The 25,428-nt window shown below is 37.7% G+C and overlaps 1 protein-coding gene across 9 annotated transcripts in view; it reads left to right on the plus strand.

Annotated features, from left to right (window-relative positions):
* pcbp3 (poly(rC) binding protein 3) overlaps positions 1-25,428 on the plus strand; it is a 92,062-nt gene that overhangs the window by 16,154 nt on the left and 50,480 nt on the right. For all 9 annotated transcript variants that reach the window (XM_073854660.1, XM_073854665.1, XM_073854657.1 and 6 more), the window contains exons 2-5: positions 8,654-8,700; positions 10,500-10,553; positions 10,641-10,750; positions 11,132-11,272. The gene's annotated coding sequence lies outside the window, so the exon portion shown is untranslated. The remainder of the gene's footprint in view (positions 1-8,653; positions 8,701-10,499; positions 10,554-10,640; positions 10,751-11,131; positions 11,273-25,428) is intronic.

Raw genomic sequence — 25,428 nt, forward strand, 5'->3', positions numbered from 1 at the left:
AAGTGGACTTATGTTTTTGGTTTATTTAAGCCTGTTATTGTATTAGTCTATAGTTCTTGCAAATTTAAAGTAAGTTAGCTGGTGATTTTGTTGTTTGAGCAACCTGCTAGCTAGGTTTCACTTGCCTGTTGAATCGATATAATTGTTGAGCGCTCTTGCTTACATTATTTATGTGCATTATTTACATGCTATAGTAGTTACACTCCTTTAAGATAATGTAATTAATAGTGGGAAATAATTAGTTTTTACAATCTATCATCGTTCGCCAGACGTTCTACAACATCTGCTTCAGTTTGTGTTTATTAACCCTTTAGTTTTACTTCATCATGCAGCTATTCCCATTAGAGGTAAAAACATTTAATTCATTTATAAACTAGTATGTGTCCATTTTCTGTCATAGTTTCTTCAAAATTACGTTTTATTGAGTGTTTTAAATAAAAATATTTTAATTTTCATCATGATGCATCATGAAGCCCTTTTGATTCCCACGCCCCCATTTGATTCTTACAGCTGATTTCTGGGTCTGGCGCTACCACTTTTAGCATAGCTTAGCATAATTCATTGAATCTGATTAGACCATTAACGAAGAGTTTGGATATTTTTCCTATTTACAACTTGACTCTTCTCTAGTTACATCGTGTATTAAGACTGACGGAAAATGTAAAGTTGGGATTTTCTAGGCAGATATGGCTAGGAAGTTGGAACTATACTCTTAGTCCAGCGTAATAATCAAGGACTTACCATGGGTGCAGTAGGCGTAGTGATATTACGCAGCGCCTGAAAATAGTCCCCAGGTTTTGAAAGTTACCAAGAGGACTATTTTCGGGCGTTGTGTAATATTATTGCTCCTGCTGCATCCATGGTATTGCAGCAAAGTCCTTGATTATTACGCCGGAATGAGAGTATAGTTTTTGGCGTTTTTTTTGGAAATGTCTTTGAATTTATTAAAAAACCCCTGAAATATCACATTTACATAAGAAAACTCCAATCCAGTGGAACTCCAATTACACATTAAAATGTGTAGAAACATCTCGGCAACGATCAAGAGAAATGGGAGGCATCTGAGCTCAATTTCAAGTGCAAAGGGTCTGATTAATTTTGTAAATGTGATTATTTTTCTTTGTTAAGAAATTTACACACATTTCTAAAATTTTGATTCGTATTGTATACATATTGTATCTATATAAAGTACTGTATTGTAATATTATTCTCTTTTTGGAGCTTATAACAGTGCAAAGATTGTGGGTTTGATCCCCAGGGTGGCCACAAAGTCATAAAATAGCTTGAATTTGAAATGTAAGTTGAAATGTGCAGTAAATGTAGAGTGCAGTTATCAGGATACAATCGTTAATTTTTATAATTTAATTTCAATAAAATAAATACTTTATAATGTAGGTAACCACTTCTTTCGTACTCAGCATTTTACAGCAGTAGATACATTGAGTAATAAAACAAATTTTACAGTATTTATAGTGTACTTGTCCTCAGTACTTGACTCTGCCCTTTCACTAAGTGTGAGAGGGACTTCAATAGAAACCCACCCATACTTCGAGCGCTCACCGTGAAGGGGACTTTGAGACGACCGTCTCCCTCCGGCATAGATACCCAGGTGGAATAGGGGCTTCTGGGGGATTCAATCTCTTCTTAGCACAACACTGCAATACACAAAAGGAGTCCGGCACAAAAGAGGTCGACTAAAGGATATCTATGAACTGGCATTAGGTCTCAATTAACGCCAAGGGCATATAAAGCGTAATGACTCATGTGGGTAATATGATGCAAGTGTCTTGATAGGCTAATACGGCCTATTGAAAATTGCATACAAAACAGAGCTTACTGAAAATGCTAAGAAATGAATCAGTGTGTGTGTGGCTGTATATGCTGTACTTAGTTAGGTACGGTATGGTTTGGGTGTATTTGTTATAAAGCGATTATTAGGTTCCTGTGTAGCTTAGTGGTATAGCATTGCGTTTGCAGAGCAAAAGGCGTCTGCCAAATGCATAAATAAAGTAAAATATAATAATTTTGTCCAATAATTTCTTTCATCAAGCCATATGTCATTGTCCTTCCTGCATAATTTAAAGAGTTAATGAAGTGTCTGTACTGCATTTATTGCCTGATTGAGTTGCAGTGTTTTAAATCATCACTATATTTCAAAGGCTTTGGCTCAAATCTCTATTAGGTTTTGTCAGTTTTATTGGGTTGTATCACTTAGGAGGCAGTGGAAGTCTCTAAAGAATACACTGACACCTTTGCTGAGATTGCCTTTTGAGATTTGGTCATCTGTTGAGGCAATTTTTCAATTAATTTCATGTTTCATTTTGTTTCGCCAGACAGATGGACTGCTATAGGAATAAGCCCTGTGAAAAATATGCTTGCACAGTATAACAGTGTCTGTGTGAAATACTTAATAATTTATAGTATTGATTATGTTGTGTTTTTTGGTTGCTCAGGATTATTTACATATACATTTTTTGTCTGTTATATTTGATTAATGATTATAATTACTCAAATTGACGCTTTTAATTGAGAATAAATAGTCTGATTTATTCATAAGTAAGGGATAATGTAGAGGCAGCCGGTAGTTATCGGGAAATAAGCCCCTGAAGGGGGCTACCGGCTGCCTCTACATTATCCCGCTTATTACACGGCTACTTGCCACATAAGAAAAAAACTGGACATGAATATGAATTTGAAACATTTTATTGGCATATTTGTTTTAAATTAACATTTTTATCCTTCCGCGAAACTTTGCACAGATGCATAAAATGATCGTAATACCTTATTAAGATCCTCTGCTTCATACTTGTCTGTGTCCATTTTTTTCTCTTTTAGCCAGTCTTTGAGAAGTTTTAATGCCCATTCTGTATTTTTTTGAGTGTTGGCTTTGGAGCTGTCATGCTCTATTTTGTCAAGTTCAGTCTCAGTAAGCTCTCTGTGTCTTGTCGTTGTTCGTTTTTCTATCCACTGTTTAAATGTTTTGTTTTTTCCATACATGTTAAAATGAATGTCAAACTTTTTCCATTCTTAATTGTGGTTGTCCAGTGTTTGTCACAAGATGGCGCCAAACAGTAATCTTTGTTGGCGCGGAGGGATTTAAAACATACAAGTAGTACCGGCTATGCGTTATTACTTTGGAGCTGTTATTATTTGAAAAGAACGAACCTGCAAATGTCCGTGTAATAAGCTGTTATAGACCGTTTCAGCAGTAACAACATAAACAAGCGGCTGTCGCGGTCCGCACGTAACTTCCGGTAAACTCTGCTAAGAATAAATAACAACAAAGTTCTTTAAACGTGATTTATTTATATAACAAGCAAAACAACAACACATAGATTACCTAGGAAACCAAAACATTTGTTATTTTCGACGAGGTATTTGTTCAAGAGATCAGTTTAGCAACTAGTCAGACCATTAAAAAAACGAAACCGGAAGTAAAGTTCGGATCCAGACGCGTATCACGTGCGTCTATATAATTGTAATTAAGGACATAGTGTGCATTCATCAGGGCTGTTATTTAAACCCTATGATCAGGTCCCCAACGTGAAGTGTATAGATGATAATATAAATATTAAATATTGGAGATAATTTCACCTTGCCCATCCTTGTTAATGTATTTAATACACGCACACACAAAAAAACCTACAGTACTGTGCAAAAGTCTTAGGCCACCACCACCAGATGGTTGTTTTTGAAGTTTTAATGTCCATCCATATTTATTTCTCAATCTATTTTATTAAGATACAAACAGAAAATACAGAAAATATGTATAAAAAATGTATAATATCAGGACTAAATGTCTTCTTTAGGCATCATCGGTGTTTAGTGTGACCTCTCTTGGCACAAAACACATCTTGAGCGTTTTTTTAAGCAGAATGAAGTAAAAAGACTAATTTTCTTTAAAATGAGAAATTAGGTTTTAATTTTACAAACAGAAAATACAGGAAATATGTACAAAAAATAAATTACATTTTCAGGACTAATTTCTTTAAAATTAGAAATAAGGATTTAATTGTATTTAGGTTTAAGAGATCCTGCAGTTTTCTACTATTGCTCAAGTGGAAGGGGAGTTTACCCTAAAAAATTTTATACAGTTTTTAATACTACATACACATTTTCTGTATTTTCTGGATGTATTCTATTAAAAAAATAAAGAAACAATTACATATGATCACTAACATTGCAAAAACAACAAATCTAATTGTGGCATGGTGGCCTAAGACTTTTGCACAGTACTGTATGTGGATCCCAATCAAAATGATTGATTGGTCGCTATTGGCTGGCTACCAAAAATGCTTATTTTAATTACTTAGTTTAATATTAAATTGATGTCTTGTTTACTAAATCTTAGTTATAATTCACAGTTAAGGACATTGTATTGAAGATTTGTGACCGCCAAGCATGAACAGGTTTGTAATGCAGAACATAAAAAGTAAGCTTACGTTGATGAAATGTCTTTAAAGGCCAAGTCATTACATCACATCTTAGTTAAACGCGCAGCTAAGGACATTGTATTGAAGATTTGTGACCTCAGCCATGATCACGCACTAATGTCTTTGAACAGGTTTTCGATGCCGAAAATGAAAAGAGCTGAATACAGTAAGCTGGTGTTGGGGAATGCTTTTAAAGGGCCCGTGATAAGCTCCTTTTCTTGGTGCTTGTGTTTGTAAGTGACAGGGCCCTCGCACCCCTGTCAGACTGTTTCTGCGCATAAGCAGTTCTCCTAACATTATGCTTACTGCTTCTCGTCTTGTTTTGTTCCTCTGTAATCCCTCCTGCATTCGCTCGGCTTCATTCCTTGTGCTTGCGCTGCTGAAACCGCAGCTCGCTTTTTAAACGCTCCCCTAAAGTTTTCGAACTGACCTTCAAAGCACCATGTTATGAGAATCCAAAGGCTTCCTTTTCGTTGTGTTTCATCACATTTTGTATTTGAATACGATGTGTTACAGTAGCAAAAATGTTATAAGTTCAGGAGACTCATATACTACATTATGCGATTTATATGCTACAAATATGTGATTGCGTGTTTATCTGACAGGTGGTTTTGTGTCCGCAAAGTACTGTAAGTCTATTATGTTAGTTATTTATATTTATTTTATATTTTACATGTCATATAATTTTCTATCTTTTAAAATCAGAATTAATGTAACACTGTGGTCGGATGTGATAAGGATGCACGTCCTATGATGTTGTGGCACATTTATTTTGCAGGGTTCCTACGGGTCCTTGAAATCCTTGAAAGTTTGTGAATCTGGGGGAAATAATTCAAGGCCCTGGGAAGTTTTTGAAAATAAACATATACATAGATACCGGTCATTGAAAGTGCTTGAATCTATTTTATGCAAGAAGTTTTCTGGAAAAACATATTATTCCCTGTGTAGTGTAGGATAATATCATAAAAATTTTAGACTTTTTTAAAGCACACGTGTTAAACTGTTTACTTTAAATGGTTATATCTTCTGTATGCAAATGCTGATTCATACCAAAATGCTTTTTTGCATAGTTGTGTTTGACACATGAAAACGTCTCTGTTATGTATGTAACTGTTGTTCCCTGAGAAGGGAACGAGACGCTGCGTCTCTCTTGCCATACTTCCTGCGTCCCTGTAACGCCGTCTTTGGCAATATTTCAGATAGTGATATACTTCCTGGCTCCCGCGTCACCCTGTCTTTGTCGTTAAGCCTCACCATTGGTTGAATTTAATATACACATTCTGACGCACTTACCCCTGGAGGCGTCCCCAAAGTGTCACAACAGTGACGCAGCGTGAGTTCCCTCGAAAGGGAACTGTAACAATGTATCTTAAAAGATAACATGATGTAACCTTGCTCTCACTTGAAATGTGTTCCCACATTTAGTCTTTGAATTTGAGGGTATTGGATCTGGAAAGTCCTTGAAAGGTCCTTGAATTTGAAGTTAACTAAGGAGTGGGAACCCTGATTTTGGTGTTTGTTGTATTCGAGAGTTAAATTAGGCCGATGCCTAATGATGATTGACATGGCAACCCAGACTACTTTATACTTTTTTTGCATTCGATGATGCGATTGTTAGGCTGTCAGCAATAGATTTTAAACGGGATCCTAAAGCAAAGCCTACAGTATGAGAACCACTGGGGTAGGTGGGGCAACCCATATAAATATAGTCGTGGGCTTGTAAATTAAAGCAACATCCCTGGTTAAAATTATTGAGGCGTTTGATCGATTAGACCTGCAGATTCCTTTGCAAATCAATGACTGCCTCCGCGTAAGCGCTAATGAAATTGCACACCGGCAGAACCGAGTCGACTTTTCCATGACGGAGTTCAGAGTCGGCACTTTCTCTAAAAGCCCTGCGGAAGTCTTTCTTCGTTTAACGTCTCCATCAAAATGTCATTTGATTCCTGAATTCCCAGTGTCTTTGTGTTTATTTATATACTTATTAGTAAATGAAAGCATAGAAAATGAAATGCTTAAAGCACTTTTTTCTGCTCCTGTAGTTTTAAATGCCAACAAAGATTTACGTATTTGATTAATACATTAGGCGCTTTAACAATATTTAGCAAAGTTAATTTTGTAATCCCCCAGCTAAAAATATCTGCTTTCTTCTTCTCGAGCATGATATTACGTTTTGAAGCACAATGTTGAAAGGGCCGCAATTCATTATTAATGCACACAATATAAATAGTTTAGATCCTATTAATATTTCATTTATGAAAGAAAAAAAAACATTTGAGTGACTGCTACGGTATAGGAGAAATTGTAAATAGATTATAAAGGCTGTTTATCTGAAATCAAGCCGATAGGAAAAACAACCCTGTATCTACATTTGCCATGTGTTCGTGTCCCACTGAATCAGAGTATGTAGGAAGCAAAAACCATAATAAATATGTACTTGCATCATAGTGGGAGACTTGTTTACTGTATCACCCGCATGCTGTCATTTTAATAAGTGACTTGTGGCGGTGCGTCTAGTGCGGCTCACTGGGCCGTGTGTCTTAAAGAGATAACTTATGTATTTTATGGATCTTTTGATCTCCACCGTCACCACAACTCGCTCAGGAGAGCAAGCTTTAATCTGGCTGATGTGTGCTGTTGTTCACAGCAAAACAGGCCTTGACTGAGGGTCAGGTGATAATCTGTAAATGGGACCTGGGATCCTTGGAGAACAGTTGGGCGAGATGCTGTGTGGGAAGGAAAATAAGCTTTTAGAAATCATTAAACATTAATACAGTGTGATTTGTGTGTCAAGCCCTCATACTAAATTTCGGTGGACATCATTGTAGAATTTCATCTTGGGAGCTTGTGCTCTGTGTCAAACTTGAGATGAGATCGTAAGTCTTTTTTGAGGAGCTTTTGTGATGGTGCAAACAAGAGGTGTTTTATTTGCATTCTCATGAAGGGGTTGTAAATACGTCGGACGAATGGTTAAATGGTTTTTAGGCTGGGTAAATATTTAAGCAAATATTTGACATGTCTTTCTTCTTATAAGACAAATGCAGTATTTTTCATATAAGATATATCCTAGCACATGCATAATTTAAGTTATAACTAAAGTCTATATGTGGTGGTTTCCCAGACAGGGTTTAAGCCTACTTCTAGAGGTAAAGGCGCATCTTAAAAACAGCTGGCATTAACAAATCTTAAAATACATCAGTGCCGTTTGTCTTTAGATGCACACCAGTAATGTGTTTTGTAAGGTATGTTTGTAAAAATGACATAAATATCCTATTATAAATAAGGACAAGATTAATCTAAACCCTGTCAGTGAAACCGCCCTAAAGTTTTTACCCTCTTAAGAAAATTATTGACATTGTACTGCAATAGCAAGTGCCTTATTATGCCAATAGATGGCAGTGTTGTCTTAAGTACTCCAAGCTGTATTTTTTGAGAGGTCAAGGATCAAACTTTTTGAGTATAATAATATGAGATTACTGTACAATAATATGAGTTACTTTATTGCACTAAATGTGACTAGCTAGTTAAAAAATAGTTTTTTAATTTAAGACAGAAGCAGTGATTTTATTTTGTTATTAAAGGTATAGTTCACCTTAAAATTAAAAATCTGTCATCATTTACTCATCCTCATGTTGTTCTAAACCTGTAAAAATATATATATTTTTTTCTGATGAACACAAAAGAAGATATTTTGAGAAATTATAGTAAACACACAGCAGAGAGTGACCATTGACTTCCATAGTAGGAAAAATATTGTGATAAATGATGAAGAAAATATTTTGATAAATGATGGTAAGCACACAGTTGACGGTACCCATTAAATGTATATTTTTTTATTCCTACTATGGGAGTTAATAGTTACTATCTGCTATGTGTTTACCATCATTTCTCAAAATATCTTCTTTTGTGTTTATCAGAAAAAAGAAATTCATACAGGTTTAAAACAACATGAGGATGAGTAAATGATGACAGAATTTTTATTTTAAAGTTAACTATCCCTTTAAGAACAGATAAAACTTTTATAAAGTAAACAAATAAAGAAATGGTTTTTTGATTTGTTTGAATAGATGCCACATATTCAATAAAAATTTTCACTGAACAGATTGTGACAAATGTGTTTGACTCAATAATATCCCGATAAATAAAAAGAACAACAAGATCTATTTACACTAAAATGTTTATTTACCTACGCTAATGAATGTATTTTTGTCTGTTTGAAGGAATTTATCATTGCTTGAAGTCTGGATTTGACGGTGCAGTCACAGATGTAAGAAATGATCCTCATTGTAATAATGTGTTTTGTAATTAATGTTTTTTGCAGCGTTCTGTCTATGTTAAACAAAGGATGAAAATTGACTGGAGCAATATGTATTGTGAAAGGTGTTATACAAATAAAATGAAATTGAAACAGTGACACATGAATCACAATTCCATGCAAATGTCTAATCATGGAAAGTAAAGTTTTTAACCATACTGATATCTCAGTTGTAAATATTTTATGGTTTAAACACCCATAAAAAGTCTCTATTACAGTTTTTAAAGATTTTGTAAGGACAGCGGAAATATATTGGTAATAAATGTTCTCTGATAGGGCTGTCACAATGATCAAATAATTGTCTCATTGCGATTGTTTGACCTCATTGCAATGATTTTAGATCACCGCAATGATTGCACATCTCTTTAAAAAACACAAGGGGGAGCTGCACAGCGCCTGTATAAATGAAAAACGCATGTCAAGAAATGCTGCAAAACTTTGATAAGCAGTATGAACTGCCAGGTAAAAACATACATTTTCAAAACAACAATTCCAAATTAAGGGGTGGGAGGATGCTATTCTTAAAGCAACACTATGTAGTTTCCATGTAAAAATGACTTACAGCTCCCCCATGTGGTTGAAAAGCACAACAGTGCCTGGTATCAGACACTCTTCTGCAGGCAGGGGGAGGGGCGGGGCTGTGTTTCCTACCCTCCACCGCCACTTTCAGAGTGTGCTTGTAGCAGCTAGGAGGCTGCTCAGGTTGCAGCAACAGTACAGTTTGTCCAGTTAAAAGTTGTTCTATCACTGAAATAATTTTAGAGACATTATTTAAAGGTAAAAAACTACATAGTGTTGCTTTAAGGATCTGTAAGGAATAGATTTTTTTGCAGCTACTACAGACATGTGGTCCAGTACTAATATGATCTTAGTAGGATTGGCTACTATTTAAGGCCTGTTCTGGTATAGTCTGCTTGCATTTTTATTTTCAGTTATTTTTCAGACACTATTGTGTTAATTTCTTATGAAGAATTTTCAGTTTTTGAAAGATATATTCATTAAATTATTACTTTTAAATATGTATTATGTGTATTAAAGCAACACTATGTAGTTTCTTATGAAGAATTTTCAGTTTTTGAAAGATATATTCATTAAATTATTACTTTTAAATATGTATTATGTGTATTAAAGCAACACTATGTAGTTTCCATGTAAAAATGACTTACAGCTCCCCCATGTGGTTAAAAAGCGCAACAGTGCCTGGTATCAGACACTCTTCTGCAGGCAGGGGGAGGGGCGGGGCTGTGTTTCCTACCCTCCAACGCCACTTTCAGAGTGTGCTTGTAGCAGCTAGGAGGCTGCTCAGGTTGCAGCAACAATACAATTTGTCAAGTTAAAAGTCATTCTATCACTGAAATAATTTTAGAGACATTATTTAAAGGTTAAAAAACTACATAGTGTTGCTTTAATATTTAATGCCAGGTAAACCTTGCAAAAGATTTAATTAAATAAAATAATTCAATGAACAAACAAAATGTATGAGAATTAAATATCAAAGCAATAAAACAGACAATTAAATGTCATCATCAAATTCCTAAAACAGCCAATTAATCGGCACAATTTATTAGACAATTAACCGTCAGCCAAATTTCATAATTGTGATAGCTCTATTCTCTGAGAAATTATTTTACAAGTTTTGACTGCAAATGTCACATCCATAAAGCTAAAATTTTCCATTAGTAAAACTATCAAAAAATTGTATAAAAATAAATATGCAAATGTTTATTTCTTATTCTCTTTATTTCTTGCAGAATCTTGGTTTGAGAAGCAACACAAGCTCTTTTACAGAGTGAGGATTTGCTCAGGTAATGCATCAGTTTTTCATTCAAAACACAATGTGTGAATCTTTACATTTTTGAACGTTACCTCACATGCTTGCGTCTTATTGAAAGGTGAGGTACACTGGACAGACACAGTTCTCCCAAGTCTTCTAGAAGTGTGACGGCACGTGGTCACATGACCTGGAAGAGAAAACCCAAGAGACTTTTGGGATCCCTATCTGGTTAGCGACTTTATAATTGCATGAATACTACATAAAGACATTTCTGAATTTCTCAGAGATATATATGTCCAAAAATATCTGTAATATATTAGGGCATAGAGGACATCTGGTCAAAACCCCACTTAATTTTTACAGACTTAACACGTTAATCCATTTGACCTCCAATTGTCAGATGTTCTTTATCAAGGATTCACTTAACCATGTGATAAGTAAATCAGCACGCATATGGCCTGTGTTTTCTCACCCGTTAATTTGAGGCAAACCCCTTATGAGTACACGGGACCCTGATGTGGGGAAGGTGCGACGTATGGCGGCCTCGCATGACTGACAAAACATCACTATGATGCAGTGTGTTGTTTTAATTTGCCCTTATGCCTGCAGAATGGGCCGGTTATCAACCTGGAAAGAAGTCTAAAGGCTGATGAACTGATCCGCACAGTGACACAGCTGCGCTCTCTTCCCCTCTTCATCTGTCAAATCTCTCCATTTATGTCCTGAGATCCACCACTTTCAGCAACTCCGGTAAGTAGTCTTTTAAGAACCCTTCAAAGCCTTTTCTTCTCAATGAACTAGATCTTGCAGGTTTCTTTTAGGCCTTCGGGCCCATTTTGAGATGGAAAATGCCATTAGAGGAAATAAGATGACCTTTTGCAGTGGCAATGTATAGATGAATCAGTACCCATTTATCCTGGAGCGACATACAGTACTTTAAGTGGGTATAGGTGCTAAATTCATACAGGGTGTACAAGTATAATTTTTTTTTTTTTTTAGATTGAAGGATTGTTGTTATGAGCAGGTTTCTGGATGGTTCAGCTGTGTAGGATAATCAGACCGTGATAAATTTAGCCGGCATGGCGTGAGACCCCCGTGCTGACTTTGAGCTTTTAGTTCAGTAGGGCTTGTTTTCCTCTGACGTAGTGGATGTTATTTAAATCTAGGGTAATGGTGGTAATTCATATACTCTTAATTGTGTTTGCATGCATATTTTGCATTTGTCAGGTAGTTACATTACCCGCTCTTTGTGCCATTGCGTCATTGTTTTTCCATCCCACCGACCTGTCTTAAACACTTTAAAGGAAATTCTCAGAGGAGGTTTTCTCCTTTGTCATTGCAAGTAGTTTTGCTACATTGGCAGCTTTTGCTCAAGGGCATTCAGGATTGCAGAATAGTGCATTAAAAATAACTCACTGAAAGCGGCGAGAATTGTCACAAGTTGGCTCGTGAGGAACAGAGAGCTTTGGTGGCAAAAGGGAAGACCTGTCATGACTCATGATGATGCAGTCAAAAGCTCACCCTGAGATGTTTGGAGATGATTGTGTGGTAGATAAGAACAGTAATCGAGAGCTCAACCGGACAGGGTGCCCTTAGATATTTAGAGATGTTTTGTTTTGTGTGGTAGATTTATTTTAACCATCCCAATAGCACATGACCAGACTTTGGGGCCCTATGTCTTTTCTAGTTTGAACCATAGACTGTAAAAAAAGATGGATGGCGCCTGCTCGCTCTCTTCCATTGGTGAAAAGTGAAGTCACCAGTGTCCCAATACGGCGCTGACATCTTGGGTCTTGAGTCTGCGCAGTAGCGATTTTGGGACCAGTCCTGAGCAGTAGTGAGCAGAAAGTAAAGCCACGAAATCAAGGTCACGCCCTCGCAGAATGCGCATATAACAGCTGTCAATCACGACGTCACACCACCGTTTTTAAAGCATTAAATAACTTACTAAAAAAAACATATTTTAAAAACAAACACTTGAATTGACATCAGCGGGATAAAAACTACAGTAAATGACAGAAACCAACTTCAGAAAAAAGATAATTGAAGTGTAATTAAATTGTTTAGTTGGTCTCAAGTCCCATTGAATAACATGGGGAGGCAGGGTTTATGACCTATACTAGGACCAGTCACTGGGGGGCGATCGAGACGTTTCATTTTCATGTTTAGCGACACGTATAAATAGAAAATGCACTCATGGGTGTTCTGGTCTGAAAACGAGGTGTGTTCAGGGGCATTGTTGGCGCGTTGCTATTTTGACGCAACTAAAATAGACTACGTTTATCTATCGTTTTTGATATTTAAAGATCGCATTAGTAATATGCACCTATGAACGGGAGGACAACGCACGTTTGCTTATTACACACATGGACAGCAGGGTTTCCTGCAGAATATTTGTTAGTTAATGTGGTAGAGTTGGTGAGTGGGCGGGGCATGGGGCGTGGCAATCAAAGGGGAGGGACGTATGCATCATGATGAAAATTTAAATATTTTTATTTAAAACACTCAAATAAAACTTAATTTTGAAGAAACTATGACAGAAAATGAACACATACTAGATTATTAATGAATTAAATGTTTTTAACAGTACCTCTAATGGGAATAGCTGCATGATAAAGTGAAACTAAAGGGTTGATAAACACAAACTAATGCAGATGTTGTAGAACGTCAGGCGAACGATGAAAGATGTTCTCCGAGATGTTTTATCAACTGGCTAGTTATCCTCCAGACAGTGACGGTCCGGACCACGTCTTTCTCAATTCGGCCGTGTGGCGCGCATCCCCGCTCGGGGTGTGAAGCGCGTACGCATTATTCTCCGAGATGCATCTCATGGCCTTTTGTGCAGCAAAATTTGTTTTTTTTTGGACAATCTAGTTAAGGTGGTAGAATTAATTGTAAAAGATTATTGAGTCTCTTTAGAAGGCGTAAAGAACTGCTTTACTTGTAGCCTGGTAAGTAATTAAATGTTTTGGTTTAAACAAATGCAAACATTTCATCTATATTTAAATGTTTTTTTAATGCTACCCCACAGATTTATTGTATATGATGACTTTGTACCTGTGGATATGAGAACCTTTTTTAAGCAATGCTTTTAAACACTCACGGCGCTGTCCGAGTGCTGAAATGTCTCTACACGTTTGTAAATTCTTTATCGCCTGATTTTTACAAATAAAGTATTTTTAGAGTACCAACCTTTTCTGGCATATTTGTAAATAATGTTTTGAGATAACACTGATCATCTAGGCTATCCTTTCATTTACAACCATTAAAAGCCTGCTAATTTTACTTCCATGAATGAAAGAAAACAACTTTTAAAGGTTTTAATAAAAAAATGTACAATTTTAACACAAATAAAAACAATGCAATTTTTTAACATCAGTCTTAAACCGGTGATCTTCTTCCTCTGGTTCCTCCGCTTTTTCAGTTTACGGCATGGTGTGAGCGCAACTGGCTTTTAAAGGGGATGAGAAGCTGAGACTTTGGTTTTTTGCATGTTACGGCCAAAATGCACCCATTACTCATTACGAGAATAGGAACAACCCTTATAGACTTGGCGCTTGGCGCATAAACCATTTTACCCATGTTTAAATTAGCAAAAGTGGATTCGGACACGCCCGTTTAGACAATCCGCTTAGATCATTAAAATATAGCCCCTGATAATCCCCTGCTTATAATTGTAACAGCATAGCTTTTATTCCTTTTTATCTAAAAGTCCACATTGTTTATTACAACATTCGTTATGGAATTACAAAAATACCAGTAATATGTATGCATTAATATACACTACTGTTCAAAAGATAAGAAATGTTTTTATAATCTTAAAAAGTATTTTAATGTAAAGGTATACGTTTAAATGTTTTACTTTTGTAGACAAAACTATAATTGTGCTAACTTAAAAAAAAATTTCATTACAAAACTAAAATGCCAATGCAATGACTTAGGCCAGATAATGAAGAAACAGCAGCCAAAAGTGCCCAGAATAGATCCTCCTAAAAAAAGTACAATTTAGAAAATTTTAGGCAAATAGTCACTACATTGCAGATGCTAAAATATAAAAGAGTTTTGATTTATTGGGAACACTTTACAATAAGGTTGCATTTGTTAACAATTAGTTGACACATTAGCTAACATGAACTAACAATGAACAATACTTTTACATCAATTAAACCAATTTATTTTAGGTGTTTTAGTCACAACATATTTCCTATATTTATATTTGTGTTATTCCATAGTTTTAATTAGTTTACTATTATTATAAATGTGGAAAAATATATAAAAAAAAAGTAAATGTTGTGAAACTTTTGAACGGTAGTGTACATATGTAAATAATATAATGTTATTTTGTACTTTTTGGGGGTAATGTGAATGGCAGGGTGGTGGTTAATTTTGATAAAAAATAATGTCACAATCCAAAAAAACCTAGAGGGTCCTAAAAAATAGGTCAAAAATAATAAGTTTAAGCAATACTATAATTATACCTGTCCCTCATATGGTTACATGAAGTTTCTCTTGTTAAAGGGATAGTTTAGCAAAAAAGTATTATTACCCCATCTCAATCGCATTGATTAGCCTCAGAAGGTCTTTATTAACCCTCTGTGGATTACTTCTATGAAAGATGAATGCACTTTTAGGGCTTAAAAGTCATGGACCCTGTTTTCTACTCTTATAAAGCTTAGAAGAGCAATGTGGACATTGATGGACATATGTAGTCAACGTTTTTTGGGAATGTCTTGGATAAAGTATTGTCTAAGGATGAGATTTTGTGTAGTTTGCATGCTGGAGCACTTGGGTGCACATTAAAGCAGGCCTGTCTGTGACTTCATGGTGGGTGAATTCAGGACTCATGCAGATTACTCTTATTAACAACTCAGAAGAAGCAACATTATCAGCTCAGCGGGGACTGGAGTCTCCCGTTTGTCACTGTTAATGTTTCCAGTCCGTTTCTCCGCTGTGTAAGTCTGTCTCTGTCTGGTGTGCGTGTGTGGTCATAAACTGTAATTTGTTGTTCTTTAGTATTCATCTATTCATATTGCTTGTGTTTGTATGTGATGTCACAAATGCATGGTTAGACATTTTTCCCATCCCTGGCTGCTCGTACAGTAAACACAGATTTCATAACTCATTGAACATCTCTTATCGTAAGCAGTGCATGATTCCAGATCCTGTAATTTATATAAATGTATTAATTCAGTATATAACCAATTATATTTATAAAATACTTTACCCATGCATAGTTTCAGCTAGATTCTGTCCCCTGTACGATTTCAAACTCCTTCATAAATGTCTAAATATTCACATACAAGATTAACAGATGTAAGATGTAGTGACAACGCAGAGCTACTGAACCAATGTGCAACTTTAGTGACCCAATTGGCCACATGACTACAGCCCCAGGCCCAACAATGTCTCATTGTCAAATGACCTCTTGCAATATTTACCAACTTGAAAAATTGTTCTCCGATAGCGTTTCTGCTTTTCAGATTTTTTATGTAAAAACACCACTGTGCATTTTTTTCCTGCGTATCTGAGCTCAACGTCCCCACACCCCAACTGGACACTTTAGAAATAACAAGCGATCGCCACATCGATCCCATCTCGAGCAGTGCAGTGCACTTTAGTGTTCTGCATAATTCACATTGTTAAACAGTCATGTTTTCAACAGCACTTGCTTGATGTTTTGTGTTCAGGTTTTGCAATACTTCCCCCATCCAATAATAATTCACTGTGATGCTGATGAAGACTGACTGATTCTTAATAAACATGCATGCCCCACTATCTATTTTTTATTTTATTGCCAACAGGCTGGTACTTTCATTTTCTCTTTTATCTTAAGGTCATTAGTGCACTGTTGTTATATATAGTGTATTTATACAACAGTTCTTTCTGGTTCTCGAATCTGATTGGCTAAGAGCCATACGATATTGTGCTGATAACAGCACTGTAACCTCTTCACCTTTCGTATTATTCCGCCACCTAGTGAATGGAGGTCCTAAGCAGGCTCATCTCTGAATGGAAAAACACAGACGCGCTGTTTGAATCACGCTCCGTGTGTCTCATTTGTTGGCTCATAAATCAGTCTGAATCCCCAATCAGAAGTATTATTCCGTCAAAGATCAGCGCTCTTGGATGTTACGTTACAGTTAATGGGAGTAATGTCTTGTCACATCGTGTGGATGATTAACACTTGGAAAGAGGAATATAAACACTCGTTTTTTTTCTGGAGCTATATTTCTTATCAGAACGCGAAAACACTGTGGAACAGCAGGTAAGCACCGCAGCTTTTAAATGTGGACATTGATCATTTATTTAATCGCGACGTGACTATTAAAACATGTTATGAGATATCGCCACTGATATATTTATAAGCAGCATGCAAAAACATCTCTCTGACACTTATAAAAAACAGTTTTATATAGTACTGACAAGAACAAAGTTTAATAATAATAATCGAGTGCTCGTATCACGTTAAGAATAAATGAGAACGCAATAGTAACGTTATACAAATAGTTTTATTAACTTTTACCTCGCGCCAAAACAATAACAACACAAAAGACACTAAATATGAATTAAAAAACAAGTAATAGTTTGATCATGACACCAAATACTGCTGATTTGATCTCATTTTGACGATCATAAACAAACAAGGCCAACATGAGAGCCAGGGTATCTCTTTCAGAAATGTAGCCCAGAGAGGGCGGTGGTCAGCGGGGCGAGTGAACACTGATGTCCGCTCATGCTTTGGTTCTCATTCGTACCGAATCTCACTAAGCAAACGTTCAAACAGGCGCTATCTTTACTAATCGACTGCAGATTTAAATATAATACATATACATTCTCGACTGAACTAATCTTAAAACTACACTTTGTGATCAAGAAACGGTAATATAAAGTAACAGCTTTTCTGTCCATTGAGTTGTTATGAGCTTCAAAGCAGCCGAAAGTTTTACCTGTCATTCTGGCCGCCCTCAAATCCGTGGCGGAAGAAGTAGTTCTCAAACAAAGAGGCTTTTAAAATAACTCCGTTGTTGTTTTCTAGTTTTCTTTTTTCAAACGTGTGCCGTCGAACTGTTGTATAAAAGCAATATCGCTCTCGGAGTCGTGTGATATAGCTCTATATCATCACGGCTGTGATTAGGCCAGAGGCACGAGGCCGCAGGCCGAGTGCCGGAATCACACTCCTACTCGAGCGATATTGCTTAAATATTTGTGTGTGTGTATATACTGTATATGTACAGTAGTCTTGTATATCAGGGATGAGCCTATTTGTGTGTTGTTGCCCTTGCCTTAAATCGTCAAATATACGAGTACATACATGCAACAGACGTCCTCTTTTAAAATGATAGGGCTTGCAGAACAGTTAGCTTGTGTCTGAAACATTTTTGAGGTTATTTTCAGCTCAACATTAATTATAGCTAAACGATGATTTCTGACTCACATCAGCTACCCAGCTTCGAAGTCGTCCTCTGATTGTTTGAATTATACAGGATTTCCAGGAGATGTGTGTGGCGCGTTCTTTAACATTCTGCCTGGAAACGGCACAAATCTTTTTGATCAAAGTATGCATGAAGTTTGATGAAGTTTTTAAGAGACCTACAATAGTTTAGCTTGAAGCAGTTAGTGCAGGGGTCTCCAACCTTTTTGTGAGCAAGGGCTACCACAATGAATAAAACAGCAAAAAGTCTGGAGGGCTACTTTTTGATATTTATCTACTCAAAACTATGTTTTATTTATTTTATTTTACTTGTTGATATGTTTTATCATTGTTTAAAATGTTGACATACATAAAAGAAGTCAAAATATGCAATAAATAAATATTACAATTGCGACTATTAATAGAATAAATATTTGTTTGGCGATCTGTGTAACTGGGTGTGCTTTAATGAAAGCGGAGAAAGTGTGAATCCATATGCAAAAGGTGTTTATTAAGTAAAATCCCATAAAGGGCCAGCAACCAAATCCAAACAGGGTAATCCACAAACAGAATCCAAGTACAGGCAAAGGTTCAAGGCAGGCAGCAAAACAGGCAGAATCCAAAATACAGGCAATGGTCAAAAAACAGGAACAGATACAGGTAACAGGTTTAACAGATCAACAGATATCAGAATCAGACAGGTAACAGGTTGGGCTTACTATGTATAATATTCAGCCAGAAACAGGTGAACAGGAAGTGACTTATATACAGACAGACAGGAAGTGTGAACTGTGACATGGCATGATGAATATCAAAATAAAAGTCAGAACAGAGCAGGGTATCAAAATAAAAGTCCAAAATACAAAAATACACAGAACACAAGAAAACACAGAACAAAACCATTACAGAACCCCCCCTCTAAAGGGCGACTCCCGGAGCCCAACAAACAAAACATACCGTCCAATAGAGGGTGGGCGGGCGGGCCAGGACCTCTTGGCAAAGGCAGGGCAGTTCAGGAGAGGTTCCTGGACCATACTGGCCATATGACCCAGGACATGAGGCAGATGCGGGCCTGGGTCATTGGGCATATGCGGGCCTGGGTCATGTGGCAGATGCGGGCCTGGGTCATGGGGCAGGCTAGGACCTGGGTCATGGGGCAGGCTAGGACCTGGGTCATGGGGCAGGCTAGGACCAGGGTCATGGGGCAGGCTAGGACCTGGGTCATGGGGCAGGCTAGGACCTGGGTCATGGGGCAGGCTAGGACCTGGGTCATGGGGCAGGCTAGGACCTGGGTCATGGGGCAGGCTAGGACCTGGGTCATGGGGCAGGCTAGGACCTGGGTCATGGGGCAGGCTAGGACCTTTGTCATGTGGCAGGCTAGGACCTGGGTCATGGGGCAGGCTAGGACCTGGGTCATGGGGCAGGCTAGGACCAGGGTCATGGGGCAGGCTAGGACCAGAATTATTGGGCAGACATGGAGCTTGAGCATTGGGTAGGAATAGCCCTGGAACACAAGGAGAGGAAGGATCAGAGTCCACTTCGGTCTCTGCCTCAGCGTCCTCTGCCTCCTTCCTGTGTCCGGGTACTACCCCCCCCCAAAAAAAACTTGGAAAAGCTTCCAAAGCCCAGGGTGGCGAAGTCCCAGGTGGTGGACCAGACAAATCATGTGAATCAGGTGAGTCAGACGAATCAGATGGGACAGGTGAATCAGGCAGGACAGACGAATCCGATGAAGCGAGCGAGTCAGATGAATCAGGCGAGTCAGATGAATTAGATGATTCAGACAGGACAGGTGAATCAGGCGGGTCAGGCGAATCAGGCAGGACAGACGAATCAGGCAGGACAGGCAGATCAGATGAGTCGGGCAGCTCAGACGAATCAGATGAGTCGGGCAGGACAGACGAATCAGATGAATCAGATGGATTAGATGAATCAGAGGAGTCGGGCGGATCAGGTGAATCAGGTGAATCGGGCGGATCAGGTGAGTCGGGCAGATCAGGTGAGTCGGGCAGATCAGGTGAGTCGGGCAGATCAGGTGAGTCGGGCAGATCAGGTGAGTCGGGCAGATCAGGTGAGTCGAGCAGATCAGGTGAGTCGGGCAGATCAGGTGAGTCGAGCAGATCAGGTGAGTCGGGCAGATCAGATGAGACGGGCAGATCAGATGAGACGGGCAGATCAGATGAATCTGATTCAGGGCCTTGAGGAACCTCGGGAACAACAAAGCAGAAGGCAGACCAGACGCACCACAGGGCTATTGCAAATTCAGGGAGTATTAAGTCAATGAAACATACCTCTGTGGTCGTCGGTTCAGGCAGGGCGGCCATCTTGATGACAGGTGCAGGGTGAACGGTAGCCCTCCTAAGTGCTGGTGTGGTGGTGACGATGGCTCTCTGAAATACAGGTGCAGGGATGACGGTAACTCTCTCACAAACAGGTGCAGAGACAGGCAGGATGGCAGCCATTTTGGGAACAGGCAGGATGGCGGCCATTTTAGGCACAGGCAGGATGGCAGCCATTTTGTGATCAGGCATGGTGGCGGCCATTTTGTGAACAGGCATGGTTTGTACAGGTGTGGGTAGAACAGGCAGGACATGGCTGGGTGTGTGGTGAATATTCCCAGGTTCATTATCCACCACACCCACAGTGAACGGAGAACCACACAACAGCAGGGCAAAGTCAATATAACTCTCCAGGGACCAGGCAGACATATCATGGGGCATACATAAACGCAACCATTCGTCCAAAGCATTATAGAAAAAAATTCTTAAGAGTAATATCATCAAAATGTACCTGGTAACTCAAGTCCAAAAAATCATTCACATAATCTTCAATCGGACGGTGGTTCTGACGGAGTTCTAGCAGGGCATAAACAGGTTTCATGGTGCTGGTGGGAGATTACTGACCTTTGCTGGATTCCGGGTTATGGCTGAATATTCTGTAACTGGGTGTGCTTTAATGAAAGCGGAGAAAGTGTGAATCCATATGCAAAAGGTGTTTATTAAGTAAAATCCCATAAAGGGCCAGCAACCAAATCCAAACAGGGTAATCCACAAACAGAATCCAAGTACAGGCAAAGGTTCAAGGCAGGCAGCAAAACAGGCAGAATCCAAAATACAGGCAATGGTCAAAAAACAGGAACAGATACAGGTAACAGGTTTAACAGATCAACAGATATCAGAATCAGACAGGTAACAGGTTGGGCTTACTATGTATAATATTCAGCCAGGAACAGGTGAACAGGAAGTGACTTATATACAGACAGACAGGAAGTGTGAACTGTGACATGGCATGATGAATATCAAAATAAAAGTCAGAACAGAGCAGGGTATCAAAATAAAAGTCCAAAATACAAAAATACACAGAACACAAGTAAACACAGAACAAAACCATTACAATCTGAAACATTAAAGTGTGACAAATATGGAATAACATAAGAAATCTGGAGGGGGCCAACACTTTTTCTCACCACAGCATAAGCCATATAGGAATTCATTGTAAGTTGGCAATAATTTTAGCATTTTTGTACAGCGATACAGATTTGTTTGTCGCACTGGCATTGCTATTTTAATTGTATTGTGTATGTTTTAGAGATAATGTGTTTTTGGACAATCGATGAAAAGGATTCTATTTAGATTTAGTTTCTTTGCATTGCACGTTGAAGTCGCCGACATGCACCGAAGACTGTGATTCATGCTGTACATGCAGTAAAGAATAGCCTGGAGTCTATAGAAGGAGAGCGAAGTTGGCAGGATAATTCTACACTAGAGAGTCACAGTGACAAATTCCTCTGCCACTTCTGTCCGTGTTACTGGGGCTTGGCACCCGGCCACATGAGACACAGTGTTTGGCCTGTGCTTTCTGCATCAGACAGGGTTTAGTTCTCGAAAGCAGCATTTTGATAAGATATGGCAAAGGACAGAGAGGAGAGAAAGAGCCAGAAGACTCCAGAGATCTCTCTGAATCACTGGAGCTGTTTGAAGTATGATGAGGCTTTGCTTTAAGGAACGCTGAGCCATGTAGGGTTCTGCCAAGCTGACCTAACCCGACATCTTAGTGGATGATGCTCCATATTAACATTAACAAAAACATGCACTCTTAAAAATAAAGGTGCCATAAAAGAAACATTTTTGGCTGAATGGTTCCATAAAAAAAATTAACATTTAAAGATCCTTTTTGTTTCCAAAAAGGTTCTTTAGATAATAAAAGGTATTTATTTTATGGCATTGCTGTAAAGAAGTGAGTGTGTTTGTTTACTCCACATACACAACATTTGCATTGCTTCTATACACTTCTACTCTGCTATATATTTTTTCTTTTTCTGTTTTTAAGATGATTTTCTTCTAGAGATTTGTTCTAGAAAGCATTTGCTATTGCATTATTTTTTTCTTTTTATAAAGGCTTTTATAGAAGTGCAGGGAGTCATTTTCTTTAGAAACATGATTTTTTTTCTTATTCTGAACTTCTGTCTGCCTCAATCATGAATACAGCACTTGAATAGTACTTGTATCCACATTCATTGAATTGTAAAATAATGTGGTTTCCCACAGCTGTCACTGCAATTTATGGGACTGCCCACAGGTCCCAGTTTTTCAATATTATATTGTTTAGCAGAAATGGTAAGAAAAGTGTACTTGTGGACTTGAAGAAAATCTTCACAAACGTGTTTATTATTATTTTTTGTTTTGTTTACTCAACTACAGCACAGGATGCAATTCAATTCCTTTTAGAATGAGAAACATTGAATGCAACACACGTATTCAGCGATCCTTTATTAAATAAAAAAATATCTCTTGCCAAAGATAGCCATTTGATAAATAGTACCAAAAACAACACAGGACTATGTGGATTTAAGACAAATTTATCATAGAAATTCTTTGCAAAATTTGAATAATGTGCTCAGCTTTTAAATTATTATTAAGATTTGTTTATTAATATTTTTTTAATAGTAAATATGTGTAAGACAGTAAAACTGGGTCTATTAGTGCTAAAATGTTTTTAAAGTTATTTCTTGAAACTACACTGTAACGAATTTGCCTGTAGATTTTACAGTAAGTACCTGGGAAAAAAGTTGCTAGTAAAATCTTGTAAAGTCTTGTGAATTTGCTTTTAATAACTGTAAAAACAAATTACAGTATAATACTGGATTTCGTTTACAGGTTATTGTTGTACATAAATTACAGCTAAGTATTAGGTTTTTATATTAAAACAACACTTTATTCTACAACAGTTTACAACATTATCTTGTTTTCTTTTCAAATTACAGATATTACCTGGCAACTAGAGTTGCCAGGTAATATCAGTAAATTCCTCACAATACAATATGTTATTGTAGAATCTGTTTAACAACAATATATTGTGTTTTGAAATAATTACATCTTTTTGCTGCCATCTCGAGTTTCCAGCAAAAATCTGTAAATATTTAACAATACATTATGTTGTTGTAAAAAAGAAATAGTTAATTTTGTTTTTTAAATTTGCATCTTTGCTGATGCCTATTGTAAAGTGCTTTAAATAAGACCAGGCTTGCTTTTAATCCAAACTAGAGTTCTCAACGGGCCTGAAAATTACAACCCGACCCGACCCGGCCCGTGGCTTTTAAAGCCCGGACCCGATGTAACCCGACACATCAACGTGAATTATCTGTCCGAACCCGACCCGAGGCCCGACGCCGCCGACCCCCCCCCCCTTGCCTTTTTTTTCTCATACACGTAACGTTAGGCTATTATCATGACCAGCAGACGGAAATTCAAACCAAGCTTTAATGTTCACGCCTTATAACAATACAAACAACTGAAACAATAAACTTTATAGGCTATATAAATATGCCTAAAAATGAATTCACCTGCGGCAAGTTTACTTTTCTCCATCTCTTCTTCTCCAGGCAACAGGCGTGCACCCAGTGATAGCAATAAGCTCTGGGGCGGATCCGCAACGGATCTGCTCTGAAGCGGATCTGCAACGGATCCGCTCTGAAGCCGGCAGCTCCGGTCTGGATCCGTTGCTGATCCACCCCGGAGCTTATTGCGATCCCCCGCCCCTCTCTGTGATGCATGTTGCAGCAGCCAGACCAGACTTTCTTTACGGTGAACAGCAGTGATGATTAATACTTTTTTTCGCGGAGCGTAAAAGATTAAGCCCGAGGTCCGACCCGACCCGACTCAGTTGCTTATATTTTTGACCCGAACCCGGCCCGAATTCGCGGGTCCCGTCGGGTTTGTCGGGCTGGCCCGACCCGTTGAGAACTCTAATCCAAACATCGTGCATTAGATTCTCTTCAACTGTTAAATAAAACCATAATCCAAGATGCAATAAAAATAAAATTTTATTATTAAAACGCAATACAGTGTTACATTACTGTACAGTTTCAGAAGGTATTTTTCTTAACAGCATATTCTATTCATTTTCTTAACATTCAATGAAATTCAGAATAACGCTATAACATAAGTAAAACACCTAAAAGTCAATAATTTAGTGAACTGATTTTTAATTTGACTTGTGAAGAGCATTTTGGGGAACCATCCGCATTACATTTCTGCTATAGAAACTTCAAATTTGTCAGAAGACAACATGAGGGTTAAAGACCCAATTTCAAATCAGGATCTTGATTACAAAAACTGTTCATCATCCAAATAATGATGAAATACTAGTTTTAACAATTAGAACAATGCCCGTTCATATTGTGAGGAAGTCACTTGAGACTTACAATTGAAGCCATTCAAAATCTATCAGCCGCTTGAGTAGAGAGGAGACGTGAGGGTTAACGCATTTGTTAACAAAACATAAAGGGCTTCAAGGATTGTCAGAAGCTCATATATAGATCATTTATTAGTTGATTTTGTGTACTGTTTGGCTTAGTTTGATAAAACTATTTGAATTTAAAATATTCACATCATGAGCACTGCAAAATATGCATTTCAAGAGAAATAAAACGAAGTGGCAGATGCATGAAAGAAAGACACTTTCATCTGTGTTAACAAAAGTCATAGAAATGTTTCTTAGCTGTGTTTGTATCTGCTTACCAGAAAAAATATACGGATTATAGCGGGGCTGCATGCTGTACTGTAGGTCTAGCTTTGATGTTTTGTGTTTCGATAGAGCATCTGTCTTGGGACAGTGTGATGCACAAGGGAACGAATCCTTTAGAGACATTGTTGTTTAGCCAAATGTGAAACGTCTGTCATTTACTCATCTTCATGTCATTATAAACCTGTATGACTTGCTTTCATGACTGTTCATAGACTTTCATACAGTATCTGTACCCAAATGGTATATATTGGGACCTTTTTAACTCTTTCCCCGTCAGCGTTTTTTTTTATTAGTTTGTTTTTAAAGTTGCCAGCCAGCACCAGCATTTTTTATGATTTTCACAAAAGTTTAATGCCTTCCAGAAAATAATGTTCTTTAAATATATAAATATTAGGTGGGTAATGTTGCATTTGTTTTCTCCATGCATCGATTACAAATCCTGCCGATGCATATGCATCGATCTTGAAAC

Source organism: Misgurnus anguillicaudatus, chromosome 17, assembly GCF_027580225.2.
Source record: "Misgurnus anguillicaudatus chromosome 17, ASM2758022v2, whole genome shotgun sequence".
NCBI lineage: Eukaryota > Metazoa > Chordata > Actinopteri > Cypriniformes > Cobitidae > Misgurnus > Misgurnus anguillicaudatus.